The sequence below is a fragment of the Panthera onca genome, chromosome A1 (genome assembly GCF_046562875.1).
Source record: "Panthera onca isolate mPanOnc1 chromosome A1, mPanOnc1 haplotype 2, whole genome shotgun sequence".
NCBI lineage: Eukaryota > Metazoa > Chordata > Mammalia > Carnivora > Felidae > Panthera > Panthera onca.
The window spans coordinates 200,139,946-200,157,528 of NC_138339.1; the positions used below are offsets into that span (position 1 = coordinate 200,139,946).

The following is a 17,583-nucleotide window of genomic DNA, read 5'->3' on the forward strand; positions in this document are numbered from 1 at the left end:
AAAGACTGTGGGACAGCAAAAAGAGAAAGATTTGGACCTTTTGGAAAACTACTGCAGTAATCAAGTGAAAAATCATGGTAGCTCAGACAAGAGTGATTGCCTTATGTGGAATGACCAAAGGGGTTCTAAATACCCTTTGAAGGTAAACCCAACATTATTCCCTGACAAAAATGTGGGAAGTGAAAGGATGTAAGTAAATGAACAACTAGAAGGCTAGAATCTCTGTCAACTCAGATGAGAAAGGCTGTGTGTGGATAGAGCAGGGTGGAGCTGAAAGGCCATACTTTCAATTTCAGATGTTGACCTTGAAAGGTTGAATAGACAGTTATACACATCTGGAGATTGGCACAGTAATCTGCCTAATTTAGAAATATACATTTTAAAATTGTCAGCAAATAGGTGATATTAATAGAAATAAATGAGATAATCAAGGAAATGACTGTGGATAGAGGAGACAAAGATCCAGGAATGAAAGAAAAATGTGAAATAAGAGACACAGCAATCAGAAAGGCAGGAGAAAAACAGTGTGCAGTGTACAGGAAGCAGGACTGGTGACCTAAGCTGTGGTCTAGCTCAAAATAAAAATATGGAGCCCTTGTTAAAAAATTGTTTAAATTTTCAAGACAGAGACAGCAGAACATTAAGCTAAAGGCAGAATCCTTCTAAGTTCAGGGGCCTGCATGACTGCACAGGCCTCATTCTACTGAAGCAGGCCCCAAATGGAAACCAATAAGAGAAAATATATTAAGGAAGAGAAAGAAATCAATTGTTTCAAAAGTTAAAAATAGATTAGATAAGAGAGGACTGAGAACTAATCACTAAATTTACCAATGTGGATAGAACTATTGACTTGAACAAGAGCAATGTCTGTTGAAAAATATGGACAAAATCCTGGTAGAAGTAGGTTAAAAATGAATGGGGGGAGGGACATCCGAGGCAGTGCATATAAACAACTCTTTTGAGGAGTTTGTACTACTAAAAATAGAAGTCAGTAGCTCGCAAAAGATATAGTCTTCTTTCTTTTTGTTTTCGTTGATTAAAGAAGGAAAGAATAAAAGAAAGTTTTCTGACTGGAGGGAATGATCACAAGAATATGAAAAATACATAATGTAAAAGAGAGAGGGAAACTCTTTTGGAGTTCCTTGGAGCAACGTCATTAAGTAGGTGAGAAAGTATGTCTTTTATTAAATAAATGAGGTGCCCAGATTTTCTTTAAAGCACCCTGAAAAGTTGTCTATGCTAACAACCGGGTCAAAATATGTAGGTAGAAAGGAGGATATTACCATTACCATTGTTATGGTTTATTAACTGACTGTAAGGAAGCAAGGGATTTGGAAGCATATAAAGGTAGTAGCTAAAATAACCAGATCTGGAGAATAAAGTTTAAATTTAGAAGAGTTGAGTATTAATAAATGTATTATTGAAACAATAATATTTAGGAGGAAACAAAGTGTCAAGAGAACCTGGTTGGTGGGGTGGAGAAAATGCAGACAATTTTTTGTTTTCTGTTTTTTGTTTTTTGTTTTTTGTTTTTTTTCCTCTCTAGGGCCTGTCCCTTATATAATGCGCCAGTCCTAAACTGCGTTCTTGTATCGGCAGTAGCAGCAGACAAGGTCTTTTCCCTGAATGGGAAACTGGGAAAGTGGAAAGTATGTTGTCCAAAGAGAATGAAGGGAATCCTTGTTACCTCATTTACCATTCTTTTATGTAACCATTTTCTACTGGATGAAGACTCAGTCTTGAGAAGTGTACAGGGAGGTCAAAATGTCCAGTGAGAGATATCAGAATACATATTAGCTGCATCGTCATGGAATCTACAGATGACAGTGTCTGGTGTGTATATGGGTAACATGGTGAGAGGTAGAGATATACATGATTGATCATGTGTTAGTGATTATTGGAAACACTTGATTGTTTCTTAGTACTCCTATACATTTTTATATGTTTAAAATTTCAATATTCAAAAGTAAAAAGAACATTGGATATCATTTCTCACAAAGATGTCCACCTAAATCAATACAGCTTTCCAATCCCCCCAAAATATAGTTCCTCATTTCACAGGATTTTGAAGTCTTTAACAAAAGTTTTGCTTTATTCTGAGATAAAGAAAACTCTAAAGAACCTCACAACCCAATAAGAAAATTGGGTGTAAACTACAGATCATAACTTATTTTGAGCCCACCAAGAGAGCTAACATTAGGAGTCAACCGAGGAATCTGAGTTTCAAAGAGGGACAGAACCTCTGAGGAGAATAAAACACATAAACTATCTTACCTGTAGTACAAGATGAGAGGAAGAGGAGCTGGCTGCCATCCAAGATAAGGAGAAATTAACTAAAGCTTGTGCAGACCGCCAAAATCATAATCCGCTAGTATGTCAGTTTGAAAGAAACAGGATGCTAGACACAAAGGGGGTCTGCACTCATTTGCAACTTCTTTTTCAGTGGCCCTCTACCTGGAGTTCATGAGGAAAAAAATGGGTATAGTGTTGGAGAATATAGTGTTGGAGAGCCCCGGGTGATAAGGTCAGGAGACATGTGATTATTGGCTATGGGGGTCAGGTATAAAATGGTTCCTTGGACTTTCTTTGAAAGCAAAAATTTAAGGTGCCTCAAGAGAGGATTTGAAACTTGCCACTTCTGGCAATGAGATCAAGAATGCCACTGACATAAGCATAAAAGAAAAAGTTCTACCCTAGAAGATGGTCAAGTAATCATTTTGGGACCAAGATCCTATACATTTATCAAGAATAGATTTTGAAAGATAAGAGAAAAGGTAGGAAATGACTGCCCAACATCAAGAGCAGACACAAAGCAGAGTTTGGCTGCCATAGGAAGGAGGGGCAGGAATCTAAGAAAACTCTAACACAGAGGACCTGAAACAAAGGGCATCCCTAAGACTGAGCTCTGAGTAGAATAATCAGGAAACACCCTTGCCTTCACTAGGAACTACACAAGTACTGCAAACAACATCATTTTATTCCTGAAGGATAGGGCAAAGCCATCTAACATGGTTAAATGTCGAGTGGAGCTCTGAAATTGAGAAAATCCTCCACTGGTGCCTAGTCTCCAGGAAACACGTAAGACAACATGCAAAGAAGGTAACCATAGCAACAAAAATGAAGAGAAACTGTAACTCAAATACTAATCTGGAAATGCAAAATGCTACTGCCACTTTGGAAAACACTTTAGAAGTTTTTTTTTGTTGTTGTTTGTTTGTTTATTTACTTATTTTGAGAGAGACACAGAGTGAGCAAGTAGGGCAGGGGCAGAGAGAGCGGGAGAGAAAAAAATCCCAAGCAGGCTTCATGGTGTCAGTGCAGAACCTGACAGGGGTCTCATATCCACAAACCCTGAGATCATAACCTGGGCTGAAACCAAGAGTCCGGCACTTAACTGACTGAGCCACCCAGGCACACTTAGAAGTTTCTTATTAAAGCTAAAATGCACTTGGGGCGCCTGGGTCGCTCAATCGGTTGAGCATCCGACTTCAGCTCAGGTCATGATCTCACCATTCGTGGGTTCAAGCCCCGTGTCAAGCTTTGTGCTGACAGCTCGGAGCCTGGAGCCTGCTTCGGATTCTGTGTCTCCCTCTCTCTCTGACCCTCCCCTGCTCGTGCTCTGTCTCTCACTCTCTCAAAAATAAATAAACACAAAGAAATTAAAAAAATAAATTAATTAATTAAATTAAAATGCACTTGCCTTGTGTCTTAGCAATTCTCCTCTTAGTTATCCTATTAAATGAAGATAAATGTTCATAAAAAATCTCTGTACAACGTTTATGGCAGCTTAATTCATAATGGCCTGATCATGAATACAACTCAAATTCCTTCAACTGGTGAAACAAAGTGTGGTGCATTCATACAATGGAATATTACTCAGCAATAAAAAACTAATGAACTACTGATAAATGTAACACTATGAAAGATTCTCCAAGGCAATATGCTAAGTGAAAGACATCAGATTAAGAATGCCATATTGCACTTACATGACATTCTGAAAAAGGCAAAATTACATATTCAATCAACAGATCAGTAATTTTCAGGAGCTTGTGGTATAGTTAGGAGACTGGCTACCAAGGAAAACAGGGACCACTTTGGAGAAACGAGAATACTGTATGTTGATTCTGATGACACAACTGTGTTTGTGTATTAAAAATCTATAGATTTGCATACAAAAAAAGGTAAACTTTACTGTACATAAAGCTCCTCAGTACACCTGAGAAATAATATATATATGCATATATATATATATATATATATAAAACGCATATAATCATGCACTCACGCATTATCAATAAATTTCACTTTCAGAAAACTATTTTTTAATATAAGATTTTTATGGCTTCTAGAAATAGTTCTATCACCCATGTTTAAAATATTGAGCTGTGAAATATCAGTATCTAGCCATCTAACTGGAAAAGTAATTTCTAGATTCTATTCCTGAGCCGGTTACATAAAGTGGAACAAAGGCAAACTTTCAAAATACCAAAAAAAAAAAAAAAAAAACCACCCAGTAATAATAATTTTGAAGTACAAATAATAATAAAAGGTGCTGAGAAAGTTTAAAGTTCTTCTACCAAACGATTTGGATTCTAGACAAAGAACCTAAACTTGTGTTCGAATACTGCCTTGTTTTTTTCTCCTAGTTTTAAATTAAATATATAATACTGTGCATAACCTTCTCCTTATAAACACTTGAATTATTTTCTGTACCATATAATCTTAGTGAAGTTTAAGAAGAGTTTCATTTCTAAATGTGTCCTAATATTTAAAAGAATATATTTATCTGTGATATGCAAAATAATGATCCCCAACTGTCCACCTTCTAATCCCTGGAAGTTGTGACTATATTAGGTTTTATGGATAAGAGGAATTAAGGCTGTAGGTGGAATTACAGTTTCTAACAAAATGACTTTGAAATGCAGAGAGACTCTTGCATCATCCCAGTGGGCCCAGAGTCCTGATGTGTAAGTGAAAGAAGCAGACATAGTAAACAAGAGAGGGCAGTGTGAGAAATACTTGGCTGAAGCTGTGGCTTAGAAGGCAGAAGAATGGAACCCTGAGGCAAGGAATACAGGAAAGTTCCAGATGCTGGAAAAAGCAAGGAAATAATTTCTTCGCTAAAGCCACCAAAAAGTAATGTAACCCTGCAAGTACCTTGATATTAGCCCACAAAGACACATTTCAGACTTCTGACCTCCAGAAATATAAGATAATAAACTTGTGTTGTTTTAAGCCACTACGTTTGTGGTAATTAGTTGTAGCATCAAGAGAGAAATAACACATTACCTGATCATTTTTGAGGTAATATAGCTGCAATTATGTTTTATGAGTTATGTAAAAATTTGAAATCCACTATTAACTAACTATAAATGTTGTTTTTCTTTTTATGCAACAAAAAATCTCACTGATAAGAGTTTTAAAAACTTTCAGCAAGATTTAATTGTAGATTATTTTAAAACATGGCACAGCCAAAGTAGAAAGTTCGGGGGTCTGGGAGCACACTGGGAGAATGAATGTCAAAGTGATTTAATTTCAAATATATTGTTAGTATGCAGTAGGGGGATTACTCCTCACCTATTTGGAAATATTTCTTGGAGCTCAAAAAAATAAATAGGTTTATAAATCTGAAATTTTTATCTGTTTGATGTTGACCATGTATTTGTTCATATTATGAAAGTTCCAGAAAATATAAGAAAAATAAAAAGGAAAAATGATAGAAGTTTTGGAGGTAGAATGAGGAGGGAGAAAAATATCAGATTATGGAAAAAATCATAAGTGGTAGTTATCACAATGGCCCAGAAAAAAAGAATACCAGGTAGAAGCAGATCATCAGTTTCCAATAACGTGGAGAGGTTGAGGACAAGAAGTTTATGGCATTTTGCAGCTATAACGCTTCAGGTAACTTCCAAGAAATAATTTTAGAATTCTGCAAACTGAACGTATATGCAACTTTGAGAAATGACTCAATGGTGAAGCAGAGGTGGCAAAAACTTTCAAACACGGGAAACAAACTTTTTGGGGAGAAGAAAATAAGGAGAAAGCTGACATAAATACTTAGTGGCTTTAACACATTCGAGTTCCTGTCATCTCTAGCAAGTACCGTCATTCTTACTTCACCTATCACACAAAGTTCTTGTCAAGGTTTGTAGGACCCATATGATAAGGCCCTTGGCTTATACTCTGACCTCATTTCCTACCCATCTCCCCTTTCTTCCCTGCAGTTCTCATATTGGCCTTGATGCAGTTTCTTGTATCTGTATCTTTAAGATCCATCTTAGGGCTTTTGCACTTATTCCTTCCACATGAGGGACATGGAGCTTTAGAGTGTTCTTCATCAGAGAAGAGTGGGCAGATATCACATGTGGTCTTAACCTCTTTCAGATCCTATCTGCCAGAACTAGACACAAGACAGGCTAAGACTCCTTCCATGTGCCTGAGAAAGAAAGATGAACCAGGTTTGGTGAGCACTTACCTTATCTATCACATCAACTTTATTTTCCTTCCAATAATCTGTTCTCTATAACTTAATAGACATGTTTTTATTAAACTATGAATTCTACCATGTCTATTGCAAGCTTAAAATCTTCAGTGCAAGAGAAGTGCAACCTTCTCTTGAGGTTGCAAGTATAATTTCCCTTATTACCTATCAATCATCCTCTACTTTCTATAAGGCCACCTGTAATTCTGCCACTTTTATATATGCATCCCCTGAATATGCCACATTAATTTTCATGCCTCTCTTTTTCTAAGCATGCTATTGCCTCTTCTGATAATGTTCTTTTTCTCACATTAGTGAGCCCTTTCCAAAATCCAGCAGATATCCTCTTCCTGAGAAAGTCAATCACTTTTTTTCTGTTTAAATTTACTATGTATTTTCTTTATTTAATTTACCATATCAAATGGAAAAGAATAATTTATTCACACCTTATCCTCAATATTAGACTACAAGTTCTTTGGGTGCTCTATCTTTGGGGTGTTTTTTATTGTGACTGCCTATCATCTACCTCAATATCTTTTCTGTATATGTTGTAAAGTCTTTGCTGAATTTTATTATAATGAAAGGGACTTAACTGCCTGAAGTATGTAGAATATTTATGAATACTATTTGGCTTGAATTTCTGTATTAAATAAATTTGGAAGAAATCAATGTTGATCCACCAGGAGATCTTTATGAAAAATAGGAGAATCTGAAGTATTTAAATAAAACTACAGAAAAGACATTTTGAGCTAAGATATTCCATAACTGTTTTAATAATTCAGAAAATAAGAATTTGAGTTGCAGTTCAATAATCTATATAAAAATAGCATTATCTCTTTTTCTCTCTTTCTCTCTTTTTTTGAAACACAATTCTTTATTGTATTTGGGGGAATCAAGCTATTTTTCTACAAAGACAGACAACTCACAAAACTCAAATTTTGTAACTTGGGTTATTCTTGGTTAAAAAAAAAACATTCCAATAAATATAGAAAATATATAAATATATGCAGGAAGAGATCAATCTAAAAGATGAAGATAATTTTAATTATGAATTTTAGGCCGATGCTCCGTAAGGATCAAAAGTTATTTGATGTTCATTTTATCATTTCCAAACTATTGCAAATTCACATAAATTCAAAGTTTAGAAGCAGCTTGTTTTAGCTATTATAAGGTTTTGGTTTTGAAAGCTGTAAAAGTTGTCATTTAAGCAAATAGATTACTTCCAGAGACTATAAATGGCAGCCTTTGTCTCAGAATAGCTAGCCCCAGAACATATCGATCAGAACTTGTCAAATGTAGGGCACAATTCAGGACAGATCTCATTTTAATTTTCTGTGATATCACCATTATTGATTAGGTTTTACTTATTTACAATAATGATGAGAGATTGGGGTCCATAAGGTTTTAAGTCAATATTTAGATTAGAAAATTGTGGATGCAAATAGAAAGGCTCCACTTCTCATGTTGCTATTGGTTTTAGAGATTAAATAATTCACAGACCTTATCAGCAGAGAACATTTGGATACCTATAACAATTATATCAATCAAAAACAGAGACAAAGATCTTTTATGTTCAAGTAATCATTGCCAAACAGGCATATACAACTTGATACTGAATTTGGTTAAGAAATTTTTGTCATGTTCACATTTCTTCACTGCTGAAGTTCTGAAAATTACTGTGTTTGTAAAGCAAATCATCTGGGCACTTTTTTTTTTTTTAATTCCATGCTAGTTTTTTACTACTGTTTTGTTTACTTCATAGTAAATGTTTTTTATGATATCTGGTAACTTACTATTTTTCCTAGGCTTTTAACATTGCTTCCCATTAATAGAAATACTTTACTAGAAAGTGGACTCTGTTGACAACCTGACTCTACCTTCTCTCTTTGGACAGTAATCACCAAAGGGGTTTGGAAATCAACTGGTCACTTTAAAATGACAGCAGATTTAGGGGTGCCTGGGGGCTCAGTCATTTAAGCATTCAACTCTTGATTTCGGCTCAATTAATGATCTTACAATTTGTGAGATTGAGCCCCCTGTCGGGCTCTATGTGCTGACAGCCTGGAGCCTGCTTCGGATTCTCTCTCTCCCTCCCTCCCTCCCGGCCCCTCCCCGACTTGTGTTCTCACTCTCTCTCAAAATAAAGAAAAAAAAATTTTAATGACAGCAGATTTATTCTTTGGTCTAGACTCTCAGTTCATCTCTGAGCCTACATCAGTTTTACTTCAATGTTTTTGAGGGATTCTCAGCATAGTTCCTGTATAATACCATAATATGGTCTACATATGTTTCCATAACTTATGTACTGCATACACAGGCAAATTACTTCATGACTGCAATTATTACATGGCACAACCAAATATCTTAAACTCTTAATCCTACTAAAACATTCATCGTTAATTCTTTTGTATGGTCTGTTGTATTTTATGAAACTGCATATGAAAAAAAATGTTTTTAAAGACAAATGTTACAGGAATATCTAGTGGCTTTTGAAATTTATTTCAGCAGCTATAGCCTGTGACATTATGACTAACATTTTTATTGACAGCATTGATGAGAATGATACTTAATTTGATTACAAACAAATTATTTTCTGAATGATTAAATGGTAGAGAATTTTACATCACTAGTATATCCAAAAATCATGTCTTTTGGGAAGGTAAAACCCGAATTCTGTGCCACTGTGCTACATTTAAGAGAATCTAATATGTAATAGTGTTTTCAGATGATAAGAACATACAACTATATTTATATTTTCATAAATCAATATTATAGTAAAGCATGCTGCAATTGAACACTGTTCATACGCACTTTGAGAAACCATGAGGTACGTGACTACTAGGCACTGTTGAGATGGATTTCTCCATATCGGGGTTTAAGTTAGACAAATAATCTTGTTCAATTTCCTCTCTATGTGTTTGGTACAGTAGAGGGGCTTTTTCAGGAAACATAGAAACAAATGGAAAGTAATTCCAATGATTATGGTGTGATGGCTCTGATACAAAGGACTTGTAAGTTAGGAATCTGAACACAGAACTGTGTGTCAAGCCTTCGTTTTCTGAGTTCTGCTTAAGTCACTGTTTTTCAAGCTAACAGACGAAGAGTTAGAAAAAAATGGTATCTAAAACTGGACATTTTCTTGTCAACAATGTCAGCATTTCATTTCACAGAGTTGATTTTCAATCTTAAAGCAATGAAGTGAATGAATCTTTATTGTTCGTGAAGGAACAAATCATTGTGGACCATCTCCTATGGTGAGAAAAGTACAGATATAGGATTTAAGTAGGTTTCGTTTTTCATCTTAATTCTGTTAAAAGCTGCATGGTGTTGGAAGTAGAACTCAGAGCTTAATTACTTCATTTGTTAAATAACAAGGACAAGCCTAATTTCATAGGATTTGGTGAAGGGTACCTGGAATTATGCATGTATACAGACAAACCCTTTACATCTACTAATATGATAGATTTATGCTACTCTCTACCATATATACATTGTGACACAGAATATCAGATTTTCAAAAATCCTACATGCCAGTAGAAAAGTGCTCAATGTTAGTTAGGTATGCAATATCCAGATCTTCTATGTGCAGTCATGATATCACACATTGGAATAGACAAGTTTAAAATTAATATATATTTTTCTATTTTGTAAGATCTTTCCTTTCAACACAATCTAAATCATGCATATGCTCCTCATGTTTTAGCTATAGTGGGCACCCACTTGGAGCAAGGAAGAACTAGCATTGCTAATCTTATTCCAGATACTCAATAAACATACTCACTGAATCAGAAAATATGTTCATTATGCTGTATTTTATGGTTAAGCCTAATAAAATTTTGCATTAAGTAAGACTCTATGCCTGGATAATAACTGTTTGCACATTAAACTTTTGGATCTAACTGAATCTTTGATGTAAAATAAAAGGCTTATAAAATTCAAACTTCATTCTTGGATTTCCTAAGATATTAACCAAGATGGCCTTAAAGTTTCCCTCAGCTTGACTAAATTTAGACTGGAATTTTCCTCACTCTAAGCCCCTGATCTTTTTTTTCTTACAGCACTTACTTTAGAAAATTTACAATTATAAATTCTTTCTCTGTTCCTTTAAGATGTAATTTTTTTAAAAAGCTTTTGCCAGTTTTATAAGCCAGGAATATCTTTCTTAAGAATCTGGAAGCCAGCCCTTTGAAATGTGTCCATCAAAGGAGATAGTGTCCCTATATCCCAGTCTCTGTAGGTAGATTAGTGCCAATTAGCAAACACAAGTGGCGCAATCACAGAGAAAAACATTTGCAAACTCAGTACTAACTCAATGTGCTGGACACATCCCATTGACCAACCTCCCCAACCAGTACTTTCTTCCAGTATAATGCATGAGCTCACTCATGGCACTTAAAAATGTTCTAGCCCCTGTTTTCAATGGAGTTAAGCTTAGTCTTAGTTCTAGTCTTTCTCTGTTGTAATAGCCACAAATAAAGTCACCTTTGCCTATTTAACTTTGTCCAGTTCAACTTTAGCTTTGATAATACATTAATTTACTTTTGGCTACAAGTAGCCATGCATAAAGTTAACCTAATTCAGAATAAATTCAGTAAAATCATTCATTTTATTTCACTAAAAATAGTTATTTTTTGTTATTTTTAATGTTATATATCCATATTTAAGCATCCCTTCCATTTATCATCTAATGAAAGTATTTAATTCTGAATTTGCAAATTATGCCTTTGATATATAAATTGGCAATACGGATTACCAATCAATTGAGATTGAGATCCATACCACACATATTGCTCCAAAAATCACCATAGAAAACCACAAACTTTGCAGTCTTCCCTGAGATGAACTAATGGGTTTAACTCCTGTTTTATATAAGGCTGGTATAAGGTGCAATGAAGACTAAGTTTGGCCATGGAAAGAGGTACATTCAATGTTTCTTTGACAAATAACATTATATTTGACCATATCTTTGCAGGAATTATTTTCAATTTTCAGTTTATCTTTGTCAACACATATTTCCTGAGTATATGTATATGTTATGAATATGATATCATGAAAATAGGTTACTAAATATTATAAGAATTATGAATAATATAAATGCGGGCTGTGTGAATGGCTAAATCATTTTATAACTAATGTAATAGGATAATAGCTGAATAAAAATATAACCCATATATATATATCAATTCTTGCACTGTATTGTTTCTTAGAACATGGAGTGTTTTGATTAAGTCTCATCCTTAATTTGGGTGTAGTGTGTGTGTGTGTGTGTGTGTGTGTGTGTATACACACAAGTCTATATATTATATGTGAAGACACTTTCGAGCCAAACTAAATTTGTAAAATTAAATTTATAAACTAGAATTTGCTTTTCCTTTAGTTAGGTGCATACAATCTTTCTATGATTTATTTACAAACCTATATAATTTCTAAACCTATATCATTAAAAATTTAATAAAGTTTATTTGATAAAAAAGTACTAAACTACACTCTTCGAAGATCAGAATAGTGCCTGCTGTTTTTCAGTCTGTCATAATCTCTTCTCAAGAGCAACTATGAAATCTTAAGCAATAATTTCAGGTAGAACAGCATTTAATAAGGCTGCAAAAGTAACTTTGTAATGTATTGTTAATTCTTCTAACACATATTTGAAGTCTTTGTGATATGCAAGTCAGCTGGTAAAATTTCAGAAAAATTCCCTCTGCCTGACTCATCACCATGAAATGTGTCACCATGTGATCCATCACCCAGAGATTCAGAACAATACCCCTAAAACTTAAGGGAGAGGGTAGTTTAAATAAATTATAGTCTTTGGAAAAAATAGCAAAAAAAAAAAATTTAAGCAATAAAATTTTCAGTTAAATTATTATAATAAATGCTATGCATGCCACTGATTTGTATGAAATGCTTTGGACTTTTCAGTGCCTGAAATTCTGGCGAACAGATTAAAATATAGACTGACATTTAACATTGAAATACTTGCCTTTTTTTTTTTGGCACATATCTAATGCAAACACCAAAATCTGGGTACTAAGGTTTGTATTAGTTAAGTTTTTTGGGCTATAGGCAATAGAAAACTACATCTAATTCATTTTTTAAAAGACTGGGATATTTAGAATATTACTAATATAAATCACAGACAAGAAGGATGTAGTAGATTGAGATTGTAGGTGGTGCTTGATATGGTGCAACCCCCTGGTATCTCAGCACCTAGAGTCTTAGGCCGCTTTTTCTGACCTTTCCAGGAATACAGTTCAAAATGGAAAGCAGAAAAATGTTTACTTTTCCCTTCACTTACCAGTTTTCAAAATAGAATTGTATGAACAGCTCTTTAATATGACAATACATTTTTTTTCAGAACCTAAGAAATATGTACTTTCTACTCATTGGCAATAATACACTTTTACTAATTCTGGAGTTTAGAATGAGAAATGATGCACTACTGTGGGGTGTCAAAGTTGATGGCGCAGTCTCTCTTCATTTACAAACTTACTAAATATATGTATCAATCTGAGGCCTACTGATTTTGATGTGGTTCTATAGACTTTTTATATAAAAAGGGGAAAAAAAGGCTTTCTTGCATCAAATTATTTAGCTACTGGTCTTCATGTACTTATGAGCAAATTTCATGGCCTTTAAATTACAGAAGCCTACATATAAAGGCATTATTGTCGATACTAAGAATGCAAAGATAAACTTTGTATTCAAGGTGCAGGAAACAACCCAGATTATACAGTATTATAGCCAGATTAAAAAAATCAATATTAGAGGTCATGGAGAGGATAGAAAGAAGAATATTCACAGACATTTTAAGCATGCTAGTAGTTTGGTACATGTTTACCTGACCTTGGAAACAAAATACACACCCAGGCCTCTATTTGGAAAATACTAAAGGCCAATTACTTGACCCTACATGACATACACAGAAGAAGAGAACTACATTTACATAGAGAGATTACTATTTCTAAAATTTATGAGTTTCCAAGCATGGTGAACACATGCTCTATAACTATGTTAGGTTTTCTTAATTAAGATAATCTCTATGAAAACTTACATACACACTCACATTCTATTTATAAAACCATTTTTATTTATTATTTAATCAATGAAATTAATTATTAATTTCATAAGGCAAAGAGACTGTTCATTTACACCCCTAGAGGTAGAAATAACTATGTGTTCTCAATAGTTTTTTTTTTTTTTTAATTGAACAATTCTTCAATTCAAGTTGAAAAATATCTTTGAAGTACTTCGTTTTGCACTAGGCAAGGTTAGGCAATGGAAATATGATGATTAGGATACAAATCTTTCTTTTGAAGAGCTTAAATACAGGAAATATGGTGGTATATCCCTGCTTCTGCTGATTTATAACTTATCTTAGCACATGTGGAATGGAAAACAACATGAGCTAGAAAATACTTAAGTTAATGATCTACCCAGTCTGTGGAGGTGTATACAAACACAGGTATTACACAGCTATTAGCCCAATGCGTGAATGAAGGTAGAAATGTGTTTCTAACGATTACTTACGTGCTTACACTGCACACTCCTCTGCACTGGCAGTGTCGTCAGATATATCAATATGCAATCATTTCCATTAAAGAAATAAAGGTCTGAATTGTGGCCCCTATTCTATTCTCACTTTAAAATTTCAGGGCATGGTTTGTTTCCTTTTCCTTGCACCTTGAAAGGTTTTTTTTACCTCTGAGTTAATTTATATTCAATGACCCTGTAGTGTACTTCTATATGTGAATTTTGCACATTTTTTTCATATTTATTATGGGCTAGAATTCAATTTAGTACTAGTTGAAATGAATTTATTTCTATATACTAACCAATCAGATACTTCATTGACTCTACTATTGGTCTTTTTTATTCTTTTACTTCAAATTGCAGTTCAGATTTTGTATTTAAATAATGATTTTCCAAATCACCTTGGAAACTAGTTTTCAGAAATCACTAGAAACTATGATATCAAATTTAATAGAAAAAGTTCATTGTCTCATTCTATCCATTTAAGCCATAGATAGCCATCCTGAATACCTACGATTATTATTTCTCTCAATAAATTTCATATTGCAGAATGACTGATTAATCCAACCAAAAGCAATACAAAGAAATTATGAGATTTATTTGCTAGAGACTTGTCCTAGAAATGTAGAAATGCTTCCCTACCCAAGTAGATAGACACTTTCCTGGGAATAGTAACTATTCAGAGTTTTGTGCCTAGGACCTGAACTGCGAAGGAGTTCCAGATAAGAGGCTATATTTTGTTTTGTTTTGTTTTTAACTTCATATGCACTAGTCTCACCACCCCCTCTCGTATTCACAAATAATAACAAGAATTATAAAAAATAATAGAAATCCTTTGTCAACCAGAAAACTGATTCATCTGAGTATTTCTAAAGCTACTTTCAATCTTTCCCCAGATACAGTTAGAATATCTCCTTTTATTAAGGAGTTATCTATTTAGGGCAAGACTGCTTCAAATGAATTCATGTCTAGTCCTTTGAACCAGAGCACTGTATCTCAATAGATGGGCTTATCAACTGGACCTGACCTTGACTCTCTAATTCCAACTATCCCTGATACCAACTGTGACCTGTAGCAACTATGTTTTCTTGCTCTTCATACCCATCATGGCCTGGGTTACTACTGCCTACACCTGATTTGTATTACCTCCCACAGCCCTGGCTGTGCTGTGTCCCATACCTGTTCCCTGACATGCACCCTGTTTCCTATTAGACCTTAGCACAATGACAGTGCTTATTTTTAGCAGACACCTTATGTTCTTTTGTAAGGATTACCTACAGACTGTTTTTCTCACCTTGCCCTCTTGTAACTGATATCATCAGTTAGCAGAAAGACAAACTGAGTAGAAATTGAAGGAAGAGTTTTCATGAGGTTCTCGAACTCATCTATCCTAATCTGATGGAAACTGAATCTATTGACCTTCAAGTGTAAGATACACGTCTTTGGTCTTCTTTTCTTACAAACTAAATCTGCCTTCAGTTTATAGATCTGAACTGCTCTAGCATTATTTCATCAGAAAAATATTATTTTGATATATTAACTTAACTCTTTGGTTACTTCATTAAGAATATTCATTTTATAATATTCACTAAGTGGTTTACAGTCTTTCTGTGAAAATGACAATACTTCCATTTTCTTTCAGACTGTGCTTTGAGGAAATATTTCAGTAGTAAAGAATAGTAATGATATCCTTGATCCAAAGAAACCAATTATCTATTCCCGTGTTTTTTGTTAATTTTTGAGGGCATATTAGTCAGACTATGGCTAAGTGCTCCAACAAATCAGCTTTGCAAAGCACATTGTAGACAGAGCTTAAATCTCTAATGTTCTCCTTTTTGCCTTTAAATATGTATTTTTCATTTTTTAAATTTTCATCTATTTTATCACTTATGAAAGCTTTGTAAGTTTGTTAGAATGGAAAATCAATTAAGTATATTTGGTTGAGTAAATGTGTTTTTTTTCTCTTGTGGTTAAAATGTATTCTTCACTATAAATGGAGTGAAATGTTATAATAAAGCATAATGATTTTATGAAAAACATGAGAAGAACTATAAAAGAATAAAAGAAAAAAAATTATTTCTAAATTTTAAAAGTCACTGAGACCACACATCTCTTAAATATTTTTCAAATCAACAAAATCATTCTTTATAATTTATTGAATCAGAAAGTATTAACTGTTAAATATTAATATGTCATACTGACATATTTTCTCTCAAGAAGTGGTTAAATGAGGTCCTTTATGATTATCAAGCATCTTAATTCAAATACATGAAAAGCATTAGAAAATCCATCAATGAATCAGTAACACTCACCAGAACAGAAACTATTAGGAAATAAATTTTATGTCCATATTATGTGAATCTTAGAAACTTAGTGCACCCTAAGAGAACAAGTATTTTTCCATGACCTTGTTTAGAATCAAGTGGGAATCCAGATAAATATATTATAATTACAAAGACATTGTCAGTTTTATTTTCACCATTCACCCACATGAGAGGGCATTAAAGTCTAGAAAAAAAGGAGAGATAAATTATGTTTTTAGGCAGAAGTTTGTTCATAGTTATTGAAGACATATCCTTGGATTGTTTTTTCTCCCTTCTACAAACTAGGCTGACACTACTTACATTAAGTGTAAATAGATTTTGCTTTCACTTAGTGACTGAGTGTAAGCAGAGTGTGACTTCCTGGGGACGCCTGCCCATTATCCTTTGGTTTAGGTCTAGAAAAGAATTCAGTGTGGGATTGATAACATTCTTCTTTTTCCTACCTCCAGGGAAGGGAAAACTGTCCCTTAAAAAAATTTTTATGACGTTTCTTTATTTTTGAGAGGCAGAGAAAGACAGAGCACAAGTGGGGGAGGGGCAGAGAGAGAGGGAGACACAGAATCTGAAGCAGGCTCCAGGCTCTGAGCTGTCAGCACAGAGCCCAACGTGGGGCTTGAACTCACAGAGTACAAGATCATGACCTGAGCTGCAGTCAGCTGCTTAACCAACTGAGCCACGCAGGCGCCCCAAAAACTGCCCCTTAAAGACAAAAAAAATGGAATATCTGATTCTTAAAAACTCTGCAATTTTTAATGAGGAATTACACTTCCCATCCTTTTGATAACAATAGCTATATTTCCTTTATATTTTATATACTGTTCTTACACATTATATGTTATATATGATTTTCATATATTACTTCATTTGATATTGGAACATTTTCCTCAATGTTTACATAACAAAATTGAGGCACAGATAGATTTAGAGAGAAGAGGGTATGAATTTACTTCATCTCTGAGATGTAAGACATGTCCAAGATCATACGGGTGCTTAGCACCTAAAAGGGGCATAATATATGTTTAAAAAGTGTTCCTTGCATAAACAACATTGAGCTTTATTTACAAAATACGAGTTCTTGGGGCGCCTGGGTGGCTCAGTCCATTGAGCATCTGATTTCCGCTCAGGTCACCATCTCACGGTTGAGAATTTGAGCCTCACGTTGGGCTCTGTGCTGACAGCTCAGAGCCTGGAGTCTGCTTTGGATTCTGTGTCTCCCTCTCTCTGCCCCTCTCTGTCTCTCTGTCTCTC

The 17,583-nt window shown here is 34.3% G+C and overlaps 1 pseudogene; it reads left to right on the plus strand.

The window, feature by feature from the left end:
* The first annotated feature begins 435 nt into the window (after positions 1-435).
* The window catches only part of LOC132680558 (small ribosomal subunit protein eS24-like), a 179,641-nt pseudogene continuing 162,493 nt past the window's right edge, over positions 436-17,583 (plus strand).